At 40.5% G+C, this 27,970-nt stretch overlaps 1 long non-coding RNA gene across 1 annotated transcript; it reads right to left on the minus strand.

Moving 5' to 3' along the window:
- On the minus strand, positions 1–27,741 carry LOC140736122 (uncharacterized). Its single transcript, XR_012100890.1, has 3 exons — positions 27,656–27,741; positions 8,466–8,579; positions 1–278 (listed from the first exon to the last, which is right to left on the minus strand). It is a non-coding gene; the product is annotated as an uncharacterized lncRNA (long non-coding RNA).
- Positions 27,742–27,970: the final 229 nt, after the last annotated feature.

The following is a 27,970-nucleotide window of genomic DNA, read 5'->3' on the forward strand; positions in this document are numbered from 1 at the left end:
AAATAATTTGTTCAGTCAATAGAATACAGTACCATAACGGTGCCGCTCTACCCCCTACAGCTAACTCACTTCTCCCGATGTTCCGTGGTCTCCCGCGATGCTTCCGTCAGGGGCACCGGCCTAGAATCAGCCCACCTCTGGAGCCACAAAATTCCGGCACCTTGAAGGTGCGCTAAGCTTCCAGGCTGCGTCCTTGGGAAATCAAAAAAGCAGCCGGTCCCATTCCCACATAGAACTGAAGTCAGAGTGCAACTCCAGATCAGGGTCTTCAAAAGAACCTTGAAAAGCAAAAAACGGAGATATCAAAGATAGAAATAGAGCTGTTCCCAAAGATGCAAGCCGTTTAGCACCATCTTGACTTCACTCTGCCTCTCGTTATTATATATGTAAGTCCAATTATATATGTGAATTCTAACTAGAGCTGAGTTTACATTTAAATGGGTAGTATGATAGTATAGCAGCTAACATAATGCCATTAGAGTGACTGTGTTACGTAACCTCGTAACCAGGTAACTTACCAGCAAAGATAGCGGGATCAGCTGAGTCGGATGCTACTATTTTCAAACGTTTTATTCAAAAAGGGGCACAAACGTATGGTTAATACAAAACATTCAGATCATATACATCGTCAAAACTCAATCTAAAACACCGGTGTAATAATAATCAATCAGAAATAAGCTCTATAGTTGCCTAGGGGTAATACTGAGTCCAATTGAAATATAAAGAGTCACTCAGAAGTTTGCAGGCTTTTCCCTTTTGGGAACAGCTGGGGTTTCACGTTGTGGAGAGAGAGAGATGGTTGAGAAAGGATAAACACTTGCCCGTTGTCTTTACAGAGCAAATCCTTGGAATCAGGGGAGCAGGCTTCCCCGTTGTTAGTTAAAAGCAGTCTTCCGATGGTTCTAGCCACAGATTCAAAATTTGGAATCTAACGCACGTGGCTTCCTTCAAAATGGCTTCCCGCTCCCACGGGAATCGGTATTGTGCTTCCTTGGTGTCTCCTTGGTGCGTCTGAGGGTTGTCCCCCCCTCAGACCCTCCTTTATACTTCTTCACGGGATTGCAGGTGTCAATCAGGTTGCAGGTGATGCGATCTCTCTCTCAACCAGCCCACTTTGCCCAAGGGCTTTTCACGTGGTCTCCATGAGACAATAGTCAATGTCGCCTTTATTCTGCTTCTCGGGAGAACGTGGTCTTCTGCACGTCTCTCTCTCTCTCCCATTTCCTGTGTCTATTCAGCACGTCTCTCCCCCTCTTGGGTCAGTTGACCCCCCCCTTGACTAGGGCTCTTGCGATTCTCACAAAGGAGGGGGCCGAGGGCATAACAACTGCAACACAGGTTCAATTCCTGTCGTTGTCTGTAAGGAGTTTGCACAGTCTCCCCATGATGTGGAAACCATAGAAAAGGTGGAGAGGAGATTTACAAGGATGTTGCCTGGATTGGGGAGCATGCCTTATGAGAATAGATTGAGTGAACTCAGCCTTTTCTCCTCGGAGCGACGGAGGATGAGAGGTGACCTGATAGAGATGTATAAGATGATGAGAGGCATTGATCATGTGGATAGTCAGAGGCTTTTTCCCGGGGCTGAAATGGCTAACACGAGAGGGCACAGGCTTAAGGTGCTGGGGTGTAGATACAGAGGAGATGTCAGAGCTAAGTTTTTTATGCAGACAGTGGTGAGTGTGTGGAATGGACTGCCGGCAACGGTGGGCGAGGCACATACGACAGGGTCTTTTAAGAGACTTTTGGATAGGTACATGGAACTTAGAAAAATAGAGGGCTACAGGTAAGCCTAGTAATTTCTAAGGTAGTGACATGTTCAGCACAACTTTGTGGGCCGAAGGGCCTGTATTGTGCTGTAGGTTTTCTATGTTTCTTTTATGTTTCTATGTTTTCTATGTTTCATCTTATTTCTCCAGGTTTCCTCCAGATGCTCCGGTTTCTTCCCACATTCCAAAGGCATGCAGGGCAGTTGGTTAGTTGGTCACATGGGTATAATTGAGCGGCACCGGCTCATTGGGCTAGGAATGTGAGTTACTGTTTTGTATCTCTAAATGAATTAAAATGATAAACTATTAACTATGTTAAAGGACATGAGAGAAGGTAGAGTTCAGGGATTACATAGGATTTGGAGTTAGCACAAGAACAAAGAAATAGGAGCAGGAGTAGGCTACTTCTCTTCTTAAGCCTGCTCCAGCAATCAGTCGGATAATGGCTGTGTTCTGTCCCACATCACATCTCCCACCAGTGTCCACAGTTTTATCAAACTCAGCCTTCAGAATTCTCAACAACTGAGCATTCATACGCCTCTGAGTTCAGAGCTGATCGAAGTCAGAGCTGAATTCAGATCACAGAAGACAAAAATCTAAAATTCAGAAGGTGTAGCTGCCATATACAGTATCTCATGCTGCCCAAATGCTTAGTGGGAAAGGTGATTATATGGCATTTGATAGGGTTCCAGTAAGTTCGGAGACTTAAGGTTAGGAACATGAGAGCCAAACTGGATTTGAGACTGGAAGGATACAAAATGTGGGACTAATAAGAGAAAGAGAGCTATGTTACAGCATTAGGCAGATTGTGGCTTGGATTTTTCTAACTAAGAATTAGCTGTTCAGTATTATTGCACTATTTCTAGAGGCACTAGGTTATATTGGGTCAATGGAGGCTCATGGCAGGTGTAATTCAGTTCCATAGTTCATACTATCGACCATTAGTAGAGAAGGCTTAATAATAGTTTTGGGAATGAAAGAGTTCCAAATGTGGAATCTGGATCAGAGCCAAAATGGGTATTCAAATTCAGCTTGTTTTGATAATCCTCTGGTTTCCAGGAATCCTTTTGGCAGTGATGGTGTCAAAATGTTCCAATAGATATCCACCAATTTTTGTGCCTGACTTGTCAATAAGATGTCAGAGCCTGGACCTGTAAGCTGCCTAACCAGGTTGCTGTTCCAACAAAATCATAACTGAATGGAGAAGCCTGTGGAACAAAATTCATTCTACTTCTGTTTTAATCGTAATCCAGGTGAGCGCCGTACTAGCTCTGGTTTGACACCTCGTGGCTCTGAAATCAAGGCATTCAAATCTCATAGCGCTGTTACATGGCAGCAACCTGGCTTCGATACTGCCGCTATCTGTGAGGAGTTTGTACGTTCTCCCCGTGACCGCATGTGCTTCCTCAGGGTCTCCAGTTTCCGCCCGCATTCCAAAGACGTACGGCTATGTTTAGTGAGTTGTGGCGCCGGAAATGTAGCGAGGCTTGCGGGCTGCCACCAACTCAGTCCTCACTGTATTCTGAAAAGTTGAGTTCCTTTAGTACTATGTTGATGAACAAAAAAATTAAAATTAAAGACAAATAGATTCAGCAATCAGGCAGAAGGTATTAGTTTCAAGTTCTACCTCCATGACTCGCAGATTATAAATTCAGTCTGGCATTCTAGTGCATTCATGAATAAGTACTACACTATCAGAACTGATGTCTTTCAGATGGAATATTAAATTGTGCTCTCTCTGGTGGAGGTGAAAGATCATATGATATTACTTTGAAGAATAATCTCTGGTATCCTAGCCAATATTTATCCCCAAATTTGATTTGCTTCTACATAACCTCACTGACCGCACTTCAAGAGGAGTACTGCACTTGTTGGTTATAATGTTTCTTCGAACTTTGGAAAGAGATGAAAATGTGATTCTATAAACTGATGAGCTTTATTTAATAATAGAACAAAAGAATGAGCAAAAAGATTTTAAATCTTGACCATAAAGAAATATGGTCTGTTCAGTGTTGCTCACATCTGTCCAAGAGCTCCCTCTAACGTTCTGACTGTGAAACAGCAACTCCAAGCCACAGCCTTTAGTTCAACAGACCATTTAATACAGTAATCCCATAGTTTATGATTTCTATACAATTCTTTCTATTTAAAATTCTACTGATTTAAACAATCAATGTATCTATATAAGCTATCTTCTGTATTTGTATTTATTGTGTCATTCTATTATTGTGTTCTTTATCTTACTGTGTTTTTTACAACTAAGGAACCGATCGTAGATTTCAGGAGAGGGAAACCAGAAGTCTATGAGCCAGTCCTCATTGGAGAATTCCAGCTGGTGAGGGTCAGTGAATTTAAATTCCTCAGAGGGCCCATCCTGGATCCAGTATGTAAATGCAATTGCGAGGAAAGCACAACAGTGCCTTTACTTCCTTAGGAGTCTGCAGAGATTGAGCAAGTCATCAAAAACATTGACGAACTTCTATAGATGTGCAGTGGAGAGTGGATTGACTGGCTGCATCAGAGCCTGGTATGGAAACGCCAATGCCTTTGAACGAACAATCCTACAAAAGATTGTGGATTCAGCCCAGTACATCATGAGTAAAGCCCTTTGAACCATTAAGCATATCTACATGAAACACTTTCGTTGGAAAGCAGTGTCTATCATCAGAGATCCTCACTGCCCAGGCCATGCTCTTTTCTCACCGCTACTATCAGGTAGAAGGTACAAGAGCCTCAGGACTCGCAACACCAGGTTCAAGAACAGTTACCACCCCACAACCATCAGGCTCTTGAACAAAAGGGGATAATTATACTCACTTGCCATCCATTGAGAAGTTCCAACAACCAATGATCTCATTTTAAGGCTCTTTACTTGTTATTTCATGTTCTTGTTATTTTTAGCTATTTATTTATATTTGCTTCTGCACAGTTATTTGTCTTCTACGCTCTACTTGATCTTTCATTGATCCTGTTCCAGTTATAATTCTATTGATTTGCTGAGTATGCCCGCAAGAAAATGAATCTCAGGATTGGATGTGATGATGTATATGTACTCATAATAAAAATTACTTTGAACTTTGAACTGTCTTGGATCTAGAGCAATAATTATTTCATCTTGTCATGAAATGTAGAAGAGGGTTGATCCAAAAGCAGAGCAGCAGAGATGATATAACAGTGAGCGATAACTTTAAAAATAGACTGCAAAATAATTAGCCACGAGGGGCCACAAAACAAAAGAACTAATACTAAACACAACAAGGCAACAAGGCTAGGAACAACTGTTTAAGTCTGGTTGGTTCAAATGAGTGAACAAGGATTGTGAATGAGGGCTGGGTTTAATTAGGCTGCAGGTGATAGTGGGAAACAAATGGCAGGTGACTCCTATTAGCTGAGTGGAGACTGGGAGAAGCCTGCATGTGCAAGTCTGACAGAACCTCCCCACCTACAGCTAGCTCCCGATGGCCCTGGATGGAACTCTTCGATGAGTGATGGATCCAGGAAGAAAGTGGATGGCACCAAGACCTCTTCTTCAGGCCATACCCTTGCCAGTTGAGCAGGTACTGGACACCCTGTCCATTGGCCTGGGAACTGTGTATACTGGGCCACCTTGTGCCATCCTTTGTTCTGGAGGCGCAGGCTCAGGAAGGATGTGTGGAAGATAGATGTGATCCTGAGGGACGGTGACAGCTGGACACGGTAAGAGACTGGATTGATGCAATGGGTAAACGTAAAAGGACCAATGAACTGGGGCGAGAGCTTCCAGGAGTCGATGAGTAGAGGCAGATCTTGGGTGGACAGCCAGACACAGTCCCCAGGCCAAATTAGTCTGCCTGGGTGCCAATGGAAGTTAGCCTGGTGGTATGAGGCAGTAGGGTAGCCCTCCATGCCTTCTCCCAAGCATTCCAACATCAGCAAAACAGTGTTCTGGCAGATGGGATCTCCATCATTGGCTCAGGAAACAATGGGGATTGGTAGCTATGAAGCACTTCAAAGGGTGACATCCCCCTGGCAAAGGAAGTGTGTAGATTGTGGGACAGCTAAGCCCCAAGCTGACAGGTCTCCATGTGAAAGGGTTAGGGGCTGCAAAGCATCACAGGAACTTGTCCACTTGCTGGCAGACTCTTTCTGACTGTCCATTGGTCTGCGGATGATAGCCAGAGGACAAACTCACTGAGGTGTGGATGAGGGAGCAGAAGGCTCACCAGAAGTGAGAGACAAATTGTGGGCTCCAGGTCAGACACAACATCCTGGGGGAAACTGTGGAGGTGAACTACATATTGGAGAACCAAGTCCAGGGAGGGCAATGAAGTGGGCCACCTTGGAGAACCATTCCACCACTGTCATGATCACAGTGGCCCAGCAGAAGGTGGTAAACCCATGATGAAATCCATGCTAATGTGGGACCATGGGCATCGAATGGCCGGCAAGGGCCACAGGAGCCCAGACAACTGCCGGTTGAAGGAATTAGACTGGCACATTGAGGGCAGGCAGTGATGAACTGATATGGATCCACCAGAACTGATGATGATGAAGTCTCCATTGGTCAAAGTCGACCGCAGATGTTGCGTCCTAGCTGTCTAGGTACTCAAGCCTGGGCAGTACAATATAGAGAGCAAGCCGTTGCCCATGTAGCAAGCTCCCCCTCATGGATCTGATAAACCCAAAGAAATGGCATAGACTGATACAGTTTGGCATCAGCAGCATCACAGGAGTTGCCAGTCAGCATTGAACCCAACGTAGGACTGCCTTGGGGGCTCCAGCTCTGGATTTCTCCCTTGGGACTTATTCCCAAGGCCTTCCCCACGAGTGGGTACAGCCGCAAGGCAGCAAAGATTTGAGATCAGAGTTTTCCTTCTCCCAGATGAGAAACAGAGGTTGATAGGTCCAATCACAAACAAGATAAAGTCTGCAGATGCTGGAAATCTGAGCAACATACACAAAATGTTGGAGGAACTCAGAGGGCCAGGCAGCATCTATGGAAAAGAGTAAACAGTTAACGTTTTGGGCCAAAACCCCTCATCAGAGGCTGATAGGTTCTTGGTTAGACAGGGCATCAAAGGTTATAGGAAGACGACAGGAGAATGGTGTTGAGAGGGATAATAAATCGGCCTTGATGGAATGGTGGAGCCGAGTCGATGGGCCAAATGACCTAATTCTGCTCCTATGTCTTATGATCTTATGGTCTAAGCCATAATGCAGTAGTGCTTTGGCAATGTACTGGTTAAAGGCTTGAGACTCAGCGGAGAGGTTGCTGTATCGAGACAGAGAAGTGAGTGGTAAGCAGATGGCCAATAGTTTCCTGCTACTTCTGGATCATGTACTCATGTCAGCAGATGACTTTCTTCAGCTGAGAATACTCTGCAGAGTCAATTGATGGTTCACTTATCCTATCACAAAATGTAGAGGGGGCTTGACCCCAAAACAGAGCAGTGGAGACGATTTAGCAGGGAGCGAGAACTTTAATAATAGACTGCAAAAATAACTAACCAAAGGGGGCTACAGAACAAGAGAGAACAGATACTAAACACAACAAGGTCACTGAGGGCTAGGCGCAACTGGTTGAGGCTGGCTGCTGGTTCGTATGAGTGAACAAAGATTGTGGTTGAGAGCTGGGTTTAAATAGGCTGCAGGTTATGAGCTGGAAACAAGTGGCAGGGTACTCCTGTTGGCTAGGTGGAGACTGGGAGGAGCCTGCATGTGCAGGCTTGGCAGTTCTGTTTTACACTTGTGAACTGGAAATGACATTAAACCATCTTGCATCTTGAATCATTCTCATTAATTCCATTGAATGTTTCCTTTTCTTAACAAGTCAGCATGGATCAAAAGTAGAAACATAGAGAGCCACGCATACCTTTTAATTAGTCACTTGCAAAATTAAAGTGTATCAGAGTTAGACATAGAGGCATTACACAAAAGAACTAGTGATCAGCTTGTATGATACCGAAAACAATTAATTCAATGTCCCTCAGGAATCTGTGAGCTCAGGCTGAGTTTATGTTGCGTTGATATGCAAAGATTAATAGAAGATATTAAAGGGTGATGGAGTGGGTAAAGGGGAGAGGTGTTTTGAATTTTTAAAAGGTCTTTCTAGATGTAGAATTTGTGCCAATTGTGTATGTGTGCAAAGAAGTTTATATATCATTGACATATAGATTTTCAATACAACATTTTACATGAGAAAAGTCATTTGACATATGGAACTCTCTCAGTCTGTGAAACTTGTATCCAAACAGCTGTAATTCAAAAAACGATTAATTCAAAGCCAAGCATTTGCAAAACCGGAACGCTGTAATGGAATTAATTGAATTCTAGAGAGTTGAGAAGACATTCTAAAAGGATGAGAAGTGGCTGTTTGAAGAGATGTGGAGATCCAACTGGAGAATAAGCAAAGAAGTGAATAGACTGAAGAAGTGAAACTAATAGAATAACAAAGGAACAAAACAAAATTGGAAAAAGGATTGCGAACAGGGCGAACTGTGTAAGAATCAAAACCCACTAAGCTGTAAGATTCAAACAAATCGATAAAGTAGAAAAAAGAATTAATTGAAACACACTGATAAAAAAGTAAAACAAGGAGGATAAAGGGAATCCTGCAAGAAGAGACTAGAGAAAAGGACTTGTTGCCAAGAACTTTTGTCACATGAGATTAATATTAATTGCTTGCAATGGAGAGAATTTACAAATTACCATACTTACAGTAAATATATTGTGTAGCGGCCAATTTTAACAAATCAGTTGCCTTTACTGGTAACCTAGCATGGGTTGTTATCCTTGTATGACGCATCCTCCAATCACTCCAGTAATGATGTTCTAAAAGTCAAAGAACTGTATTCAATCCTTTATTTGTAACTTGAAGCGAAGAAACTTAAGCGTAATTAAGCATAACTAAGTAGAATTAAACAGTCAGCAAAAGATTTGCCATTTGTCGGTCCCCAGTCCCGAACTGCACAGAACAAAGCACGAATACATAACTTATTCCCTTCACTTTTGCCAAGTCCCACTCACATGACTAGTTACTGTAATACACATAATAAACACGCAACACAGAATACAATACAGGTAGAAAACAGATGCGTGGCTCCTACATACTGTAAAATAACTAGACTGAGGGTAATGTTAGGAATATTTATTTTTAAATGTATGGGTATAGTTAAGTAAGTATTGGGGCAGATCCTGTTTTCTTCAAAGTCCGAAGAAGGGATTCGGCCCAAAACATCAACTGTTTGTTCCTTTCCATGGATGTTGCCTGACTTGCTGAGTTTGTCCAGCATTTTGTGTGTGTTACTTTGAATTTCCAGTATTTTCAGAATCTGTTGTGATCACTGTCTGTAATTGCCCCACACTCAAACTTACCCAATGCAGATGTTGAAACCTAATGTTTTATTGACCCAAGATGTCCTAGACTCTAGTCACAGGTTTGAACAGTACTAGAGCCTCCACTGAACCACTAGTGTAGACCCACCCATAAAACTCCTTCGATATCATTTTACAAATGGCAAAGCCCATTCCAGTTTAATGGCTATCAGTACTGCAATACTTAGAGGCACTTGGAAACTCAAAAATGAAGTAACAGATTTAAAAATATTAAAAATGAAATTGAATAAATACTAAAATACAAAGAGATTTAAAATGTCTAAGATCAAAATTATAAAGTCAACTAAAACCATTTAATTATACTTTTGAGCAATTAACAGCATAGCAGAAAAGCACAAAACAAATTTACATTCTCTTTTCCATGCTTTTCTCAGAAGCTCTATAATTCCCAATAAATCAATGAAGCTGCAGAAACTGTGCCAGGTCACACCTGATCTAGAATCTAAAAGCTTGTTCCCCAGTGAAAATCCTCAGGAATTTGATCAGCAATCTCAAAATAGTTGGCGCCATGGAACTGCATGGTGCCAACTATTGTCCAATAGATCTCGGATCTCCATATTTGACTCTTGATGCCTGGAAGATCTGGACTTGCTGGCATTTGCTAGCAAAATCTGTCATTCAAATGTAAGTTACAAATTTGAATCACTCATAATGCATTGTAATCAAATGCACAGTCTAGTCAGACCCAGTCAAGGCACTTGTTATGTCATTACTTTTCAAGAGACTTTAAAATGTCAATACCAGGTGTTCCAGACTTCCCCAAGTGTCAGGGGAGGCAGTTCTTGCCTCTGCTTAGAGTATCTATTCAATCACTGGAAAACCTCCAGCTGGAATCCCTTCAAACATTTTCCATTATCTTAACTATTTATGCACCTTCTGAAAGCTTTTACTTGTGACTGAATTATACTCTTTCAGCTTTTTTTTTAACCACAGTCATTGTGTCGAGAAATCAATAATATCTACCTGCATGTCTATCCTGTATATACCTAACAAGATACAGGAGTGACTGCTGTTGACCATGAGGACAACCTTGGTGGCAAAATGCTGGTTTGCTTGCTTGGTTAGTTTATCACAGATTTTAACTGCAGCACTGGAGACACATGCCAATGTTTTACCTCTCTACTGCCCGTTACACTGCTGGCATTTAAGACAGCAATGAAGGCCCTCCATTTCTGGCAGTGTTCCTTCATCATGTCAGTAGCTCAGTTTTCATAACTGTCAGTCACCTAAGTCCCAGGTGAAGACTCAGGAATACCATTGCGCTCAGATGTAGAAGGATTCTTCATTGCTATTCCATTGCAATTTTGTTTACCAGTCATGGTTGTTACCACTGAGCTGAACCACTGAAACCTGGAGGACCAGTGGACCACACTTAGTCTGGCTTCTACCCGTGGACATGTTTGGCACGGGTTACCCAAAGCATAAAGTTCTGACTCCAGCCAACACAACTCTCTGGGTCATTGAGACACACAAGTCTCCAAACCACAAGGCTGTGGTCCTCTTGGAGGAATGTTTTGCCTTGTGTTTTACAAATAAACTTGCAAGAGGAGATGGTGTAAATTTAAACATCTTTCTTTCAATGAGATACTGGCTTGTATTCATCCCAGAGTGATGGCATCACTGTCTTTCCTGCCTGACAGTTACAAGCACACTGGGGGCAGCTGGATGAATATTGTGGATTTTAGCTTGATTAGCTTTGGGATTGGGGAGAATGGATGTGCAATTTTCGTTTGGATAATTGAACAGATGAAGTAGATTTGAAATAATGTTTCTTGTCTGTGGCTGTGGAATAAAACTAAATGCGAATCAGAATCAGAATCCAGTTTATTATCACTGACGTACAGTACACTGTGAAATTTGTTGCTTTGTGGAAGCAGTACAGTGCAATACATAAAATATATTATAAGTTACAATAGGAAATATGAGAAAATATGAAAAATGTGCTGGAAATGCACAGCAAATCAGATGGAAATTTAAAAATTGATGATTCAGGAAATTTGCAATAAAATAGAAAGTTCTAAAATACTCAGCAGATTAGGTAATGTCCGTGGAGATAGAAAAAGGGACAATATTTCAAGTCAAGAACTTTTCATGAGAACTAAGAAAACTTAGAAATCACACAAGTTGTTAGGTTACATAGAAGGGCTGTGCGAAAATGGGCAAATCTCTGATAGATGGGAGTTCAAGAGAAAGTGAATGATACAGCTGTTGGTGCGACTGGCTGAGAGAGGGGCTGAAAGCTTGTTGATTGCAAGTGATTGGTCTGGAGAAGATGCAAACTGCAGACAAGAGAGAAGAGAGGAGCGCTATTAACGCAAAACATGAATTCTGTATCTTTATTTCCTTTACTAAAGTTGATTCAAATGATTCCAATATCACAGTAAAACAATAATATACTGTAATATACAACTCCATAAAATGCACTATTTATAGTTCCAAGTCACAATACAGTTATCACTGTCCTAAACACACTGAAGCACACAAGGTGCCCACCAGTCTTGGAAATCCCCGATTGTAATGACGGACGCCAGGGACACCAGGCATAAGACATAGACATAACTATGAAAAGAGGGGCAGCCAGTAGGTTCGGGAAGAACCTTTGACTTCCCACTGCCTGAACTTGTGAAAGGCCAGTTTGACCAGGCCCCAGCGCAAACCGACCAGACAATTCGCTGATCAGCCCACCTGCTGTAATGGGTGGCAGAAGATCAGGAGTGTGGGGTTGATGTTCAGCCAGAACTTGAGGAGCAACCCCTTCAGATATTCAAATAGAGACTGCAATTTCTCATGCTCCAAATACATGTGATACACCGGCCCTTCCTGTCTGCAGAAATGAGAGGCAGCTGCAGTCTGTTATCCAACCTAAGAATCTGCTTCAAAGTATTGCCCTGTGCTCAATACATCCCAGGTCCTCAATGTAAAGGTGGGGGGAACTCCACTCATCCCTTCCAGGCAGACCATCTGAGAGCTATGTTGGTCACCCATGTCAGACTCGTCAACGGGTAGAAGCCAGACTAAATGTGGTCCACTGGTCCTCCAGGTTCGAGGGTTCATCTATGAAAATGTTGAATATTTCCAGTTTTTTAAACTTTTTTTATAGAAAATCATTGGCATCTGAGAGAGTAACATTTAAAGTCAATAGATCTTTCATTAGAACCAGTATAGTTAGAGCTGCACAGCTTTTAAGATGCAAAGAAAGGGATGGGGTTGAAAGGTAAAGGATTGCAATGGAAGGGAGAATAAATGACAAAGCAGGCAATTATGCAGGGCAGCAGAAGTGTGGAGGGGTGAAGAAAAAGACTGATTATCTGAATTACCAAAGGAAGGAAGGAATTCCGGAAAAGTGAATTGGAAATGTTGGAAGTGCTCATAATCTGAAATTGTTGAATCCAGTCTTCAATGAAGACTTCAATATGTTTGATTAAAAGTTGATTTACTGTTCTTCATGCTTACATTGAGCTTTGTGGGAGTAAAAAGTATGTCTCTAAGCAGGAATTATTCATCCTCCTCTATTTTTTGTGTCTGTCAATCTTTTTTTTTAGCTTATCTATTGGAGGACATGCCAGACCAGGACAATTGTATACATTTGGGTAATTTTCCTTCATTTTACACATAACTTGTATGGTCTTTTGAAAACTCCCATCCAGAATTAAAACAAATATTAAAGGAAGTTTGAGCTTCTACTCGTTCAGATGCCTAAATGTTTATATTACTGATGCTTTCCGGATGATTGCAATGAAAGGATATTAAACTTTAATATACTCCCTTCACTTCCAATGTTACAGCACATTCTTTGTAATTATTCAAAACATTATACAAAAGTACAAAGTCCAACCACAGATACTGAAACACTCTAGCAAAGATTTACGAAAATTAGCTCAACTACTAACCCTGCTGGATGCTGATGGTAGTACAATTCAAGGAACTCCAGATTTAAAATACCAATTGCCTCTCACACTTTGCACAAAATCATGACATTTAAATAGAAGTGAGTTCAATATCTGTAGGATAAAACAAAGGTAACTAGGAAAGAGCCTTCTAACAGTGATCAACACATACAAATTATTGAAGGAACTCAGCAAGTCAAGCAGCATTCATGGAGGAGAATAAATCTGGGCCGAGACCTTTTTGTTTTGCTCAAGATTTCCACATTTTCAGAATCGCTTGTGTTTATTCTAACATGCGAGCATTTTGTGTACTTACTATCAGAGACATGGCTAAATTACTGCAGCTGACTTTCTATCAAATACATGATCATTTCCTCAGACCTTCAGTTATTGTTTTTCCTGGGTAAAGTTTTTGACAGAGATTCACAAAGGATAAATGAACAAATATACTAATCTGCGTAGACTTTGAGAGTTCCATTTGTAACCTGTGCTAAGTTCACTGATCTTAGCTGAGCTGGCAATGCAGTTTTTACAATTATCCATGGCTTTGTAATTTGGGGAAGGATTAGCAAGTGGCTTTGGTGGCATTCACTGATTTCAAGTGTGTGCTTATGTCTGCTTATTACTGAGGGAATTGGTGTTCTTTTAATGTACAAGTATTAACCAAGCAATTGAAAGAGATTTTAACTAAAGTATAAAGCGCCCTGGATTTTAAACATAGTGGCACACATCACAAGAGTAAGGAAGTTCCTTCGAACCTCCGTCAAACTGGTTTAGCTGCACAAAGAGTATTGCACTTATTTCCAGCCATTGCATTATAAGAAACACTTAGGACTCAGAGAGTTTGCAGTCAGGATTTAATTGAAAGGAATCTGGTATGAGGGACTTCATGTGATGGATAAGCTGAAGAAACTGAGGATGCTCTCAATGGAGCAGAAAAAAAGTTGTTCAGGCCTAAAAATCATCTTTGACCCATAGACTCTGAACTGATCAAAATAGTACATAGAACATGTTGCAACACAGTTCAGGCCCTTCAGCCCACACTATAGATCTGACCCTTTAACCGATTTCAAGAACAGTCTAATGCTTCCCTCCCACATAGCCCTCCATTTTTCTGTCATCCACATACCTATCTAAGAGCATCATAAATATCCCGTATGTATTTGCCTCTACCATCACCCTGGGCAGAGCATCCTACGCACCTACCACTCTCTGCATAAAAAATCTACCCCTGATATCCTCCCTACAGCTTCCTCCAAACACCATAAAGTCATAACATGATTGGCTCTAGCAAGTTACTCTGCTCAGAGTTACGTAAGATTGGAAATTGCTGGTTCACTTTATGATGATGCATATCCTATGAACAAGTACATTTTAGAAAGTAAGCAAAATTACTTTTTAAATATTTTGAATTTATTGCATTGACAGGCACCTCAAAGGGTTTATCATTATAAGTTTTAAATTTTGAGTATTTTTCAAGCACTCCACAGGATTGGTTCAACAAAATATTGTATTTGAAGTCCATGGAGTTTGTTGCTGTTGTTCCTTTTCGTGGTGTGTGGCGCATTTCTGTAGCATTTGACATTTTTTATGAGGCCAAGTTGCTAGCTCAACGCTCAACCCAGCATGGATGGAAAGTGTGCAAGGAGCACAGCCAGATTCGAACTCAGGACCATTCGCTTCAAAGTCCAGTGCTGATGCCACTACACCACCAGCCAGCTAATGGTAGGGGCCCATGACATTAAAAAAGGTTGGGAATCCTTTCTAATGTAGTAATTGCTATAGGTAGGAAGTCATCGGACAGGCTAGATGCAGGAAGATTGTTTCCGATGTTGGGGAAGTCCAGAACGAGGGGTCACAGTTTAAGGATAAAGGGGAAGCCTTTTAGGACCGAGATGAGGAAAAACTTCTTCACACAGAGAGTGGTGAATCTGTCGAATTCTCTGCCACAGGAAACAGTTGAGGCTAGTTCATTGGCTATATATAAGAGGAAGTTAGATATGGCCCTTGTGGCTAAAGGGATCGGGGGTATGGAGAGAAAGCAGGTACAGGTTTCTGAGTTGGATGATCAGCCATGATCATACTGAATGGCGATGCAGGCTCGAAGGGCCGAATGGCCTACTCCTGCACCTATTTTCTATGTTTCTATGTTTCTATTCCCATGTTTCTGTAAATTAACAGTTGATTCACTGCATTGACCTGATGGTATGTTAGGGTAACTTCACGTGCAGAAAGCAGAGCTTGGATGAGATGACAAATACCTTAGTATATGATTGAAAAGCAAGTATTTCCCCTCTCATGCACTGTGTGTCTATTCACTTTCCAGCGAGTAGTATAGATATTACAAACACTTTTAAATGGAATTGTGGCGACCCACTTTCTACGCAGGCGAACTGGTTCACAAAATGGCGTGCGCGTCGGTAGAGAGGCCAGCCCCAAAATGGCGCTGGGCTTTCTTCTTCACCAGCAAGGGGAGAAAGCCCGCGCGCGGGAAGATACTTTTGTAATACACCTCTGATGTCATTTCCACCCAAAGAGGGCGGGAACGGAACTGCGTAAAAGCTAGTACTGCGAATTTGAATAAACTAGTCTCGAGTGCAACTTACAGACTGCGTGTCATTATTTCTAGCTCTGTGTGTAGCACATCGCTACAGAATCAACAATGTACCTTCCCAACCTCGTCAACTCAGGACAGAGTGAGCTCAGACAGATAAAATAACAAACATGTGAATCAAACAGCTCCCTGTGACCCAATATGTAAAGCAAAAGATGCACATTTGCTACATATCACAAAATATTGTGGGACTGGCGGGATGGCGGGACTGTCATATGTTGAAAGATTGGAGCAACTGGGCTTGTATACACTAGAATTTAGAAGGATGAGAGGGGATCTGATTGAGACATATAAGATTATTAAGGGACTGGGCACGCTAGAGGCAGGAAACATGTTCCCGATGTTTGGGGAGTCTAGAACCAGAGGCCACAGTTTAAGAATAAGGGGTAGGCCATTTAGAATGGAGTTGAGGAAAAACTTTGTCAGCCAGAGAGTGGTGGATATGTGGAATGCTCTGCCTCAGAAGGCAGTGGAGGCCAATTCTCTGGATGCTTTCAAGAAAGAGTGAGATAGAGCTCTTAAAGATAGCAGAGTCAAGGGATATGGGGAGAAGGCAGGAACGGGGTACTGATTGTGGATGGTCAGCCATGATCACAGTGAATGGCGGTGCTGGCTCGAAGGGCCAAATGGCCTACTCCTGCACCTATTGTCTATTGTCTATTGAAGTGTCAGCTGGAAGTTTGTGGATGTATTATAAAATTTTCATTATAGAATACATCTTCCATGAAGCTAACACCATAAAACTCAAGCTCAGTGCAGGCTGGAATATAAAATAATTTAAGATGAAGATTTTCTATGCTCATGCACAAGATGAGGGAACTTTTATAAACAAGAATGCACACCATTATTGTAAAAAGGCTTTTCTCGACCAGATTACAAATCCAGCCCTCTTATTTTGGCACCACACTTTGTAAATGCATAGAATCATTTCCTGCATCTGCACTCTATAGAAATCAAATCTCAACACTATGCAGTGAAGCACAGCAGCCTTCAAAAGACTGATACGTGCCAAATATTTTGTACTACTTGAAGGTCACTATTTTGAGCAAAGATCTAGAGAACTATAAAAGCACATATAAAATATTAAATGTGAGTGCATATTTCCAGGATAGAATATAAAAGTGAAGAAGTAATGTTTCCCTTGTACAGACATTTGGTCAGACCCCAAATGGAGTGCTGCACTCAGGTTTTGGCACCAAATCTTAGTAAGGGATAACTCGCCCAGGGGAAGTATAGTGAAGATTTGCCAGAGTGATTTCAGGACCTAATGATGGAGAAATTTATAGATAAACTTGGTTCCAATCAAGCTCTGATACACACAACTCTATCTCACCTGCACTCCAGAAACCTCCCCCTCGACCTGTGATCATGTAGCCCCAAATGCAGCATCAAACATTTCCAATCTCACAATTTTCCGCACTCAACCCTCACCCACTTCTCCACTCACTCTGACTACCACCACTCAAATATCATCAGAATCCCAAAGTTGTGTTTATTTCTGTTGTTAGTGCAGATGCTTTGTCCTCCCAAATCATTTTTCTCTACAAAGGTACAGGAGAGTACCACTCCAGGGACAGAGCATCGGAGAAAATCTGCAGAATTATTCGCATTTCTTAAAGTGAGGGGATAGTCAACTTCTCCATTTAGATGTGTAACTATCTGATCAGACACCAAGGATTATATTTTCCAACAGAAAGTAGTTTCCACAAGCAGAAACAATCCTTCTTTGTGCAGCTGGGAGAATGGGGCAGAGAAGGACTTGAATTAAAATCTGTCTTTCAGGATAAATGCTACCATTAAAGGGACACTATTGTTTTCCTTCCTTAGACATAGCGAATGTTGATCCTAAAGGACTTCTGTCTCCATTAAATAGACACGTTTATTTTATTTTAGTAATTACATCACAATTGTAATTTCAAAATATTACATTGCTTGGTAAAAAGCTGAAATTGCAAACTTTCTTATTAGTTCCCTGCAAAACTGAATTGATGAATGCTTTTGCGGAGGTACATTTCCTTTAAAACAATCCAACTGTATGAATTGGCACAGGAAGATAAACTATAACAGATGTTACAGTTATACAAAATGCAACTGATTCCTGTGTTTCGCTACTACCAGAATTAAAAGGTAACTGGAGAATCAGTTCACTGAAAACTATATTTTAGGTAAGATACTGGGATAAAGCTTTAATTCACCTCAACATTTTCTTTGCTTAAGATTTTGATGACACAATAGTTAAAGTTTATGCTGTAACTTCCAAATATCAACACATGACAGTGTAGCGATTACTTTAAAACAAACCAAAAGCACTCAGTGACTAAGGACGGAGAGGGTGTTGACACTGTATGACACACTCCACAAAATGAACTTCTAAGTTGAAGAAAGTACGTTCAGTCCAAACGAGCAAAGATGATCAATCTTGTAATGTTAAAAAAAACTAATGAGGGGTTTCAAGATGGCGGCGCAGAGGAAAGTCTGCTTTGCTGAGCTCAGCACGGCAACACTGAGAATTTCACATATAAACCTATCCATTTCAACTTTTTTTAAATGCTCAAGTGTTGGATTTAATGACATGAACATTGATGAGTATTTTTGTTTTGAGCTGCTTCAACACCACGCCATCGAAAGGTACTAAAAAGGCGACCAGGATGGGCTGCACAGAGTGCTCGCCCGGGGCTGAGGAGCTCGCTGCTGCTAGCTCTGCTAACACGTTGGACTCTGCATTTCGCCAAGTGACGCAGCAAGTTACAGAGAACATATCCAAAATGATCAATGAGAAGCTGGCTCCACTCTCTCTGACACTCCAAAACCACACATTGGAGCTTAAAAATCTTGATACAAGAATGACCGAGGCCACGGACCAAGTCTCTGCAGTAGAAATTATAACTGATCAGTCCCAAAACCACATCTGGGTGCTAGAAAAGCAAGTTCAAAGCCTGTCCGACCATATCGATGACCTTGAGAACAGAGGCAGGAGAAAGAACAAACAGATCATTGGTCTACCTGAAAGTACAGAAGGCAGCCAACCAGCTAAGTTTTTTGAGGGCTGGCTGCCTAATTTCCTTGATTTGGAAACCAAGGCTGGATGCATGAAAGTGGAGAGAGCTCACCATAAGCTGGCGCCAAAACCAGGCCCAGGCCAAAGCCCTCGACCTGTCCTCATGCGGTTCCATAACTTTGGTGATCAGCAAAGGGTGATGGAGGCTCCGAGATACTGCGGGACTGATGCACAGGCTTTAATGTATGAGGGATCCAGGCTTATGTTTTTTCAATATTTTTCGGCAGCCGTTATTCAGAAGTGCAAGGAATTCGACCAGATAAAGAAGCGGCTGAGAGAATCCAGAATCTAGTACATTATGCTATACCCAGTGGCGCTGAAAATCACCTACAACGAGACTACCAAGATATTTGATTCTCCTGGCAAAGCTAAAACTTTTGTGGACACGTTGGACTAAAGAATGTATACAGTAAATTGTGTAGCCCTGGTTATGGACAATAACATGCTCAATGGTCGCTTTATTTTACCTTTTCATTACTCAACAGTAAGATATCTTATAGGATGGGTAACATGTTTGTTTTGATTAATACAGTTACATTATTTGTTTAAATTAGCGGTGCTGCTCCAGCCTGAAGGAGTTTAAACATGATGGTAACAAATCGGTGGATTGATAAATTATGCCGTTTTCATTTTTGACTATGTTAAATACCATATTGGCAGTGGGACAGAATATGGGGTGTTAGAAGGTTCAGATATCCCCTTTAAATGTGGGGTAAGTCTTCTTGTTCAGCCCTGTTGGTGCTTTGTTTTTGTGTGTGTTTTTTTATTTACTTATTGTTGCTCAGCTGATCCTAAGTCGGGTTTCTTCTCCTCCGGAGTCACGTGATTGTTATAAAGGGTTATGGCCAGTAATATATTAACATTGTGCATTTGTATCATTAAGGGGAGTCATTCACCAATCAAGAGAAAGAAAATCCTACTAAACCCAAAAAAGGAAAGGGTGGATATAGCCTTATTGCAGGAAATGCATTTAAATGATAAAGAACATCTAAAACTGCAATGGAGTGGATTTGATCAAGTCTATTGTTCATCTTTTAATACCAGGAGTAGGGGGGTGGCCATTTTAATTAGGAAGAACTTACCTTTTAAGTTATTAGACTGCATTAAGGATAAGTGTGGGAGATTTGTGATTGTTAAGGCTTCAATATATGGAGAGGAATATGGTATTCTCAATATTTACTGACCTCCAGCTCATCCTCTCAAATTCCTAACAGATGCTTTTTCCAAACTTACAAGCTTTTCATTACAAAACATTATTGTAGGTGGGAATTTTCATTGTCTCATGGACCCATTGATGGACAGAGTGCCTAGTGGTCCCCCATTGCTCTCCTCACAGTTCAAACAAGTCATGGGCTTATGTGGAGAACTAGGACTTGTGGATGTCAGGAGGTTTTTACATCCCTCAGACAAAGACTTCCTTTCTAATCCATGCAAGTGTTACACCAGAATAGACTGTTTTCTAACTCCTAAAACACTCCTAGATTTAGTTATATCCTGCACAGTTAAGAGGACTAGATAGAGTGGACAGCCAGTGCCTCTTCCCCAAGCCACCACTGCTCAATACAAGAGGACATGGTTTAAGGTAAGGGGAGGGAAAGTTCAAGGGGGATATTAGATGAAGGTTTTTCACTCAGAGAGTGGTTGGTGCGTGGAACGCACTGCCTGAGTCAGTGGTGGAGGCAGATACACTAGTGAAATTTAAGAGACTACCAGACAGGTATATGGAGGAATTTAAGGTAGGGGGTTATATGGGAAGCAGGGTTTAAGGGTCGGCACAACATTGTAGGCTGAAGTGTGCTGAAGTGTGCTGTACTATTTTATGTTCTATGTTCTACAATTGGAAATATTGCTATTTCTGACCATGCAGCAGTATATTTAAATATTAAGGCCAAAGATAATTCAGCGTGACTTAGACATTGGAGGCTCTATAGACTACTTTACTTCCGAATTCAAAACTTTCCTATCTATTAATTCCAAATCAGCTAGTAGTTCATCGATGCTCTGGGAAACGGCTAAGGCCTATGCAAGGGGATTAATTATCTCCTGCTCTGCTAGTAAGAAGCGACAAGCTGCAGAACAGCAGCGCCGAGTGGAAGCAAGGCTTGCAGCAGCTGAAAAGGATTATATTAGTAAGCCTTCTGCAGCCAAGTAACAGAATATCACAGCCCTACGCTGTACACTAAACTATTTACTTACACAAGCAGCCAAAAGAAAATTGAAATTTGCTAAACAATGATTGTTTGGACATGGTGAAAAACCAGGTAGATATTTGGCTTATTTAGCTAGAAAGAAAAATGCCTCTCAGACTATTGCTTCAATTAGGGATGGGACAGGAGTCCTCACTAGTAATTCCAAAATGATTAATGTTGTGTTTAAGAATTTTTATTCTAAACTGTATCAATCTGAGAAATGTAATGATGGACAATCTAGGACGGAGTCCTTTTTCAGGAATTTAGATCTCCTGGGCACTTCTTCTGAACAAGAGTCCCTCCTCAATGCTCCGTTATCTATACATGAGATACAGGAAACTGTGAGAAAGCTCCAAAGTGGGAAAGCCCCCGGCCCTGATGGACTCACTAGTGAATTCTATAAAGAGTTCACAGGGTTATTATCAGAGCCTATGCTAAACATGTTCAATCATGCATTTAATTGTGGTCTCCTCCCACCATCATTGAGCGAAGCTAATATCTCCCTAATTCTTAAGAAAGAAAAGAGCCGGTCTCTTCAACTGCAAGGAAAAGTACTGCATGTAAAATTGGACCTTTTCAGAATTTAAGAAGAGTCCAGGAAATTTGGAAAAGAAGGAATACAGAGTAAAGGGGAAATTTCAAAAAATGGTTGGGGCAGAAAAAGAATATTTTTTTTTAATTAAAAAAAAGCAAAGAGTCCTGAAGATTGTACCTCCTACAGGCCTATTTCATTGTTAAATGTTGACTTTAAAATCTTATCTAAAACCTTAGCATTGTGATTAGAAACTGTGTTACCTTTTATCATAAAAGAGGATCAAACGGGTTTTGCAAAAGGCCGTAGATCATCTAACAATATCAGGAGATTACTTAATGCGATTTAGGCATGTCAGCAACAGGCAGTGGACGGCTCGGTGGTTTCCTTAGATGTAGAGAAGACCTTTGATCATGTCGAATGGCCGTATCTTTTTTCACTTTAGAACGATTTGGTTTGGGCAATAATTTTATTAAGTGGGTGAAGGTTCTTTATAATGACCCTTTGGTTGCGATTCTCATTAATGGTATTAGGTCGGATAATTTTAGTATTCTGAGGGGCAGCCAGCAGGGCTGCCCTTTATCACCACTACTTTTCACACTAGTGATCGAGCCATTGGCTGAGCCTATTCAGTGAGACCCTAAAATATCTTTTCCAGACATAGGAATAAAGTCACATAAAATTACATTGTATGCAGATGATGTTCTAATTTTTTCATCAAACCCTGCTATATCCTTATACAATGCATCAATTCATTTAGCGCCTTTTCAGGTTATAAAATCAACTTTACTAAATCAGAGGCTATGCCTCTGGGGAATCTGCAGCAGGTACCTGACACTCAGGGTGTTTTCCCCTTTAAATGGTCACAGACAGGTTTTATTTACTTAGGCATATTTATCACACCTATGTTTGATCAATTGTTCAAAGCTAACTTTACACAGTTATTTGACAAAATCAAACCAGATCTTGAGAGATGGAGCACTCTTCCCATTTCTTGGCTTGGCCGAATATTCTTGCTCAAATGAACATTCTTCCTCATCTGCTCTACCCAATACGAATGATTCCAGTTATTTTTACCCAACAAATACTTTAAAATAGTAAATGGCTGGTTTGTTTCTTTTATCAGGAACAAAAAAAGAGCCTGTATTAAAATATCTAAGTTACAGCTTCCCAGTAGTCTAGAGGGTCTGGATTTTACAGACATCAAAAAATATCAATTAAGTTCCTTTTTATCTTATGTGGTTGACTGGGTTTGCAGGGACCCCTCCTCAATTTGGCTAGACATTGAAGCTTCACAAGCAGAATGCCCTCTTATTAATCTGCTTTTCCTCAATAAGATGAAACTAGTTAAGGAATATTGTCGCAATCCAATGACAACTAATACAGTCAGGGCTTGGAGGGTGGTGTGACAAATTGAGGGCAATGCAGTGAAAATATCACCCTTCACTCCAGTAACCGGCAGTCCAGATTTTCAGCCTGGCATAATGGATTCTGGATTTAAACTTTAGATTTCTAAGGGTAGTTTCCATCTAGGAGATTTGTTTGATGAAGGAACAATGATGTCTTTTAGTCAAATAGTACAGAAATTTAACATACCCAACAAGGATCTTTTTTGTTTCTTTCAGATAAGAGATTATATACAGAGAAAAAAATTATTGTTAACTGATTTCTATAGTTCTGACATAGAAAAGAGGGTGTTTCATTCTAAGGATGAAGTCTCCATTAGTACTTTTTACAGCATCCTGAGGGAATGTTTTTGTGGAGAGGCTGACCAGCTGGGATGAGTCTGGGAGGAAGAGCTGGGAGTACAAATTACAGCTGAAACATGGGAAGACATCTGTGATAATGCAAAGATTTCAGTTTATAGTAGAACTAAAGCATTGCAACTCCAAATTCTGCATCGAGCCCATCTGATTCCAGATCGTCTCTCGAAATTTAAGACGGGGGTTTTTCCAATGTTTTCTAAATGTAAAGTAAGTACTGGAACTTCCACCCACTGTTTTTTGGACTTGTCCCAAACTTCAGGCATACTGGAGTGACATTTTGGGTGAAATGGAAAAGATTCTGAAGATGGAGCTTGAACTGGACCCAGTGTCTTTTCTCTTAGGCTTACCCAGCAGTCGTATTATTAATGCACATCAGAAAAAACTTTTTAACATCCTGACTTTTTGTGCGAGGAAGAACATTTTACTTTGTTGGATATCCAATAAGGCCCCTGGACTTTTTGGCTGGTGTAAATTAATAATAGAATACATTCCTTTGGACTTTTTGACATGTATGGTATACTCAAAAACAAATAGTTTTCATAAAACACGGCAACCTTTTCTGCAGTATATGGATGTAAACCTGTCTGCTATACTAATAAGGGCTTTTGTATAGGATGTTGCGGTGATGTCTATATTTTGATGGAAGTGTTCTGATACCTGACATCTGTGAAGGGAAGAAATGTAAATGTAAGTGTATCTGGAAATTGAGAGCTTTGTTATGCCGAGCAAAAATATAAAATTATATTTTAAAAAACCAATGAAACTAAAACTAATGATATAAAAAATAAGCAGCCTAAGTGTATTCAAACTTACTTAAGCATCAGTGTTAAAAGTATTTAAACGTTAGCAATCAACAAATAAAATCATTTATCCGATCTGCCCTCTGCTCTAACCAGACTAAAACTGAAATAAAACCAAGCTCAAATATGTAACTATACTCTTTGCTTCTACTATGCCCCAGCCCATGTGACAAATTACCCATAATAAACGCATAACGCAAAATACAGCACAGACAGACATAAAATAGATATGTGGCACCTACAGACAGCAACAGTTAAATAATGATCTAAGCAAGAGGTGATTGTGGATCCTTTGACAAACCATTGAAGGGAGTTTCCTCATAAATATAAGTATTTTGAAAAAAAAAATCAGTAGCAACTTATATTTCTGTAATACTTTCCACGTAGCTGACTTACCAATGTAACACGCTGTAAGGTTTCACTGCTAAGGCTAATGTAATGGCTTCTCTGTAATGTTCCACTGTTAAGGTAGTGGTTTCTCTGTAGCAGCAATGTTTGAGTTATGACTAGAGATAACAGGACTTTAGAATACAGGGGCTATCCAATGGGAGAAATGTTGTTCTTTCTTGTGTGTCTGGGAGCCAGGTTTTTTGTGGTCTTTCATTGGGCAGCAATGGAGAGAGAGGGAGCGGATGGAGAGAGTCAGAAGACCACCGGATGGAGTGGACTGAGGAGCGAGGGTCCGAGGGCTGGCTACGCTCAGAGGTCAACAGGAACAAATGAACGAATGGTGAGCCCCAAAGCTGTGCTCACTATGGTTTGTCAAAGGATCCACAATCACCTCTTGCTTAGATCATTATTTAACTGTTGCTGTCTGTAGGTGCCACATATCTATTTTATGATATGACTGTTTCATGAGAATGCGCCCTTTTCTCTTTTTTTTGTTTCTTTACTTACCATATAGTCAAATTAAGAATTATAATGATCAATCGTTTAATCGCATATTGTGTACTGTTTGATATTTTGGAGTGCAGATTTGTAACCAGGAAACACATCGCGCAGCCTCTGCACAAATGGGATTTCTCAGTTTGGCGGGGCCAGAAGTTATTTTCCCCTAGATGAACATGTGTTGGCCAAGCCTGAGGGTTACACTAATAATATTGAACAAAAGTAATCTAGATTGTACAAAATATACTTGTGTTTTCAGCCTCATGTACGTGCTTTGAGAAATATGGAAATCAATACAATAGTTTTGCTCCAAGTGGCTCCAAGTGGCAGAATTCCTTAAAAAGTTTAAACAAACTTGAAAGAAAGTGACTGTTGACATGAAAACCTAAATAAGTTATTAGCTTATTAGTTTCCCAGGAATACTCTAGGTTAAATCTCTATTCTGGCCAAAGTTCCTCATTTCAACTGGGACAAGCCTATGAGTGCTACAATTGCCTCAGTATATCTGGGTCGTAAATTGGTCAGGTTTCCAACAACTGATTTTTCCTCAGTATTTCCTGTTAGATCATCATAAGAACATGATGGTACCAACACTCCATTGTACATTTCTTCCAAGGTCAGTTATTTATGCTTCCTATCTCTGATGGATATGGAGGGGTCTCATGAGGGGAGGGTGAATAAGGCTGATCTATATTCACTGGAGTTTAAAAGAAAGTGTGCTCAACTCATTAAGGCATTCAGGATTCAGAAAGCCTTTCTCCAAAATATGAAAGGTTGGCTCCATAGGCTACAGAATATAGAATATACAGGCATAGCATAAGGATAAGGAGTCAGCGATTTAGGAAGGAATGAAAGAATAAAGATCTTTCAAATTATTTTCCAACTAGGCCACTGGATGCTCAATTATTGAGTACATTCACACTGGCATTATCATTTTTTTGTGCAGAAAGGATGTTGGTGGGTTGGCTGAGAAAGTGGATGAGGCCCAGGATTCCTCCTGGTTTTATTGACTGACTCTTCTGCTTTTATTTCTTAGGTTCTTATTAGAAAACAATAAACCACCAGGGTTTAGGATTTGATTATAGCTGCTTTAGTGAAGTACTACTCATGAACTTAGTTCAAAAACCTAGGTAATGGAAAGAATAAAACTGCTAATGAAAAATATATTTTATAAAAAATCATATATTACTGTAGAAGTGATCTTAGTGTGTGTCACTTTGAAACTGGTTCAACCAATATTCTCCCTTGCAATGGGATTTCTCTGTCTATATATTCAAATTTCAAAGTACATTTATTATCAAAGCATGTATACATTATATAAACTTGAGATTTGTCTCCTTACAGGCAGACACAAAACAAAGAAACCCAGAAGAATGCATAAAAAGGAAGAGGATCAAACACCCAATGTACAGAGAGAAAGAAAACTCAAATCATGCAAACAATAAAAATAAGCAAATAGCATTTCGAACTGAAGTGGGCCCACAGACACGAAGTCTGGAGCAGCCAGAGCAGGCCACATCCTGACCCTCAGTTCAGTGCAGAGCAGAGTAAACATCATGGAGCAGTGAGCAGAACTGGCCTAACCCTTGCCTCTGGTCCCGACACCTTGCCTTTTCAATCCATCTGGCCTGGTGTTTAAATTGTCCAAACATTGGGTGATTGATCGCTCTAGGACCCTGCTGCTTCAATAGGCTCTGGGCCTGGACCCCGCTGGCATGATTTGGAAAGGCACCAGACCTTTCCAAATTGGCCTGGCAATTAGATCAAATAAAACTCACTCTAGGTTTAGGCTGATGGCCCTTGAACCTGCCTCTCCTCCTCCCTGACTTTACTCTGCTCTGCTCACCTCAACTTCGCCTCAAATATGCTTCAACCTCACCCCAACTTGCCTCACATCTGCACACTTCAACATTCAACTCAGCCTCACTTTCGCTAGCCTCTTCTTTGTTTGTGATGATTGTTCACTATAATTTTTTACAGAAAAAAATGTTATTAATGAAGTGTTTAGTTGTATTCCTTACTTTGTTAACCGCCAGTAAGTAGTCACTGGACTTCGGCAGTATTATCTTAAACAATTGTGCTTAACTTATTTCAAGTTCCATTTTATTTTAAATCTTTTTTAGATACTTTCTATGAGTTGTCTGCAATGTATCAATTAGTTTTAAGTAAAATATTACTTAATTACCTAAGGCCACAGAAATAAAGACAATAACAGTAGGATGGAGTCAAGAATATTTGGTCTTATTATTAGCATTTCATCCAAAAGAGTTATAGATACTCTTGTTTTTCAGATCGAATCCCCAAATTCTTGTTTGTCATTTACAATTGCCTATCTCAGATTTCCCCCGTCAACTTTAATTCCATAAATCTTATTGAAAGAACTTTGTAGCTATCGATAAGTTTAATAAGTGCATCATTGCACATTCTAGTTATCAGCAGGAATAAGTCAGGAATTTCATGATTTCTTATGCTCTGTAGCATCATCTGTACTAGGAGTGCAATGGCAATCTGATGAATGGGGTGACTGGCAAAATTACAGTAACAGCCAAATAAACTGATTTGGATTTTGCTATTAGTTCAGAGTAGCTTGCAATATTGCATCAACTATCATTAGCTTTAGATGGCAAAAAAGGTAACACAAATCTGTTTACTTTCACTGTTTAATTATTTGTTCTAAATTCCTCATATTTTTATTGAATTATGTTTCCATCATCCCATTTCTTTCTCTGCATGATTCTGAGACACTTTTATCTGTTCTTGGCTCTTAAGTTAGCGTACCTGTCTGAACCCATGCCTTTCTATTCCTGTATACATCTGCCATATGGGTTGCACATGTCGTTTGCCTTCAATATGCGCATTTCATGCTGTATAGGGTGAGAACAAGAAAGCAAGAAACAAAGGGCCAGTTAGTTTTACAGCTGATAGTGAAAAACTAAGTTAATTAGAAAGGCTTCGTAGCAGGACACTAACACAAATTCATGGTGATCAGCCAAATTCAACATGGTTTTGCGAATGGGAAATCATGCTTGACCAATTTTTTTGGAACTCTTTGAAGAAATGAAGTGATGTGGGTAAAGTATAATTAATAGATAT

Source organism: Hemitrygon akajei, chromosome 11, assembly GCF_048418815.1.
Source record: "Hemitrygon akajei chromosome 11, sHemAka1.3, whole genome shotgun sequence".
In the NCBI taxonomy this organism is placed as follows: domain Eukaryota; kingdom Metazoa; phylum Chordata; class Chondrichthyes; order Myliobatiformes; family Dasyatidae; genus Hemitrygon; species Hemitrygon akajei.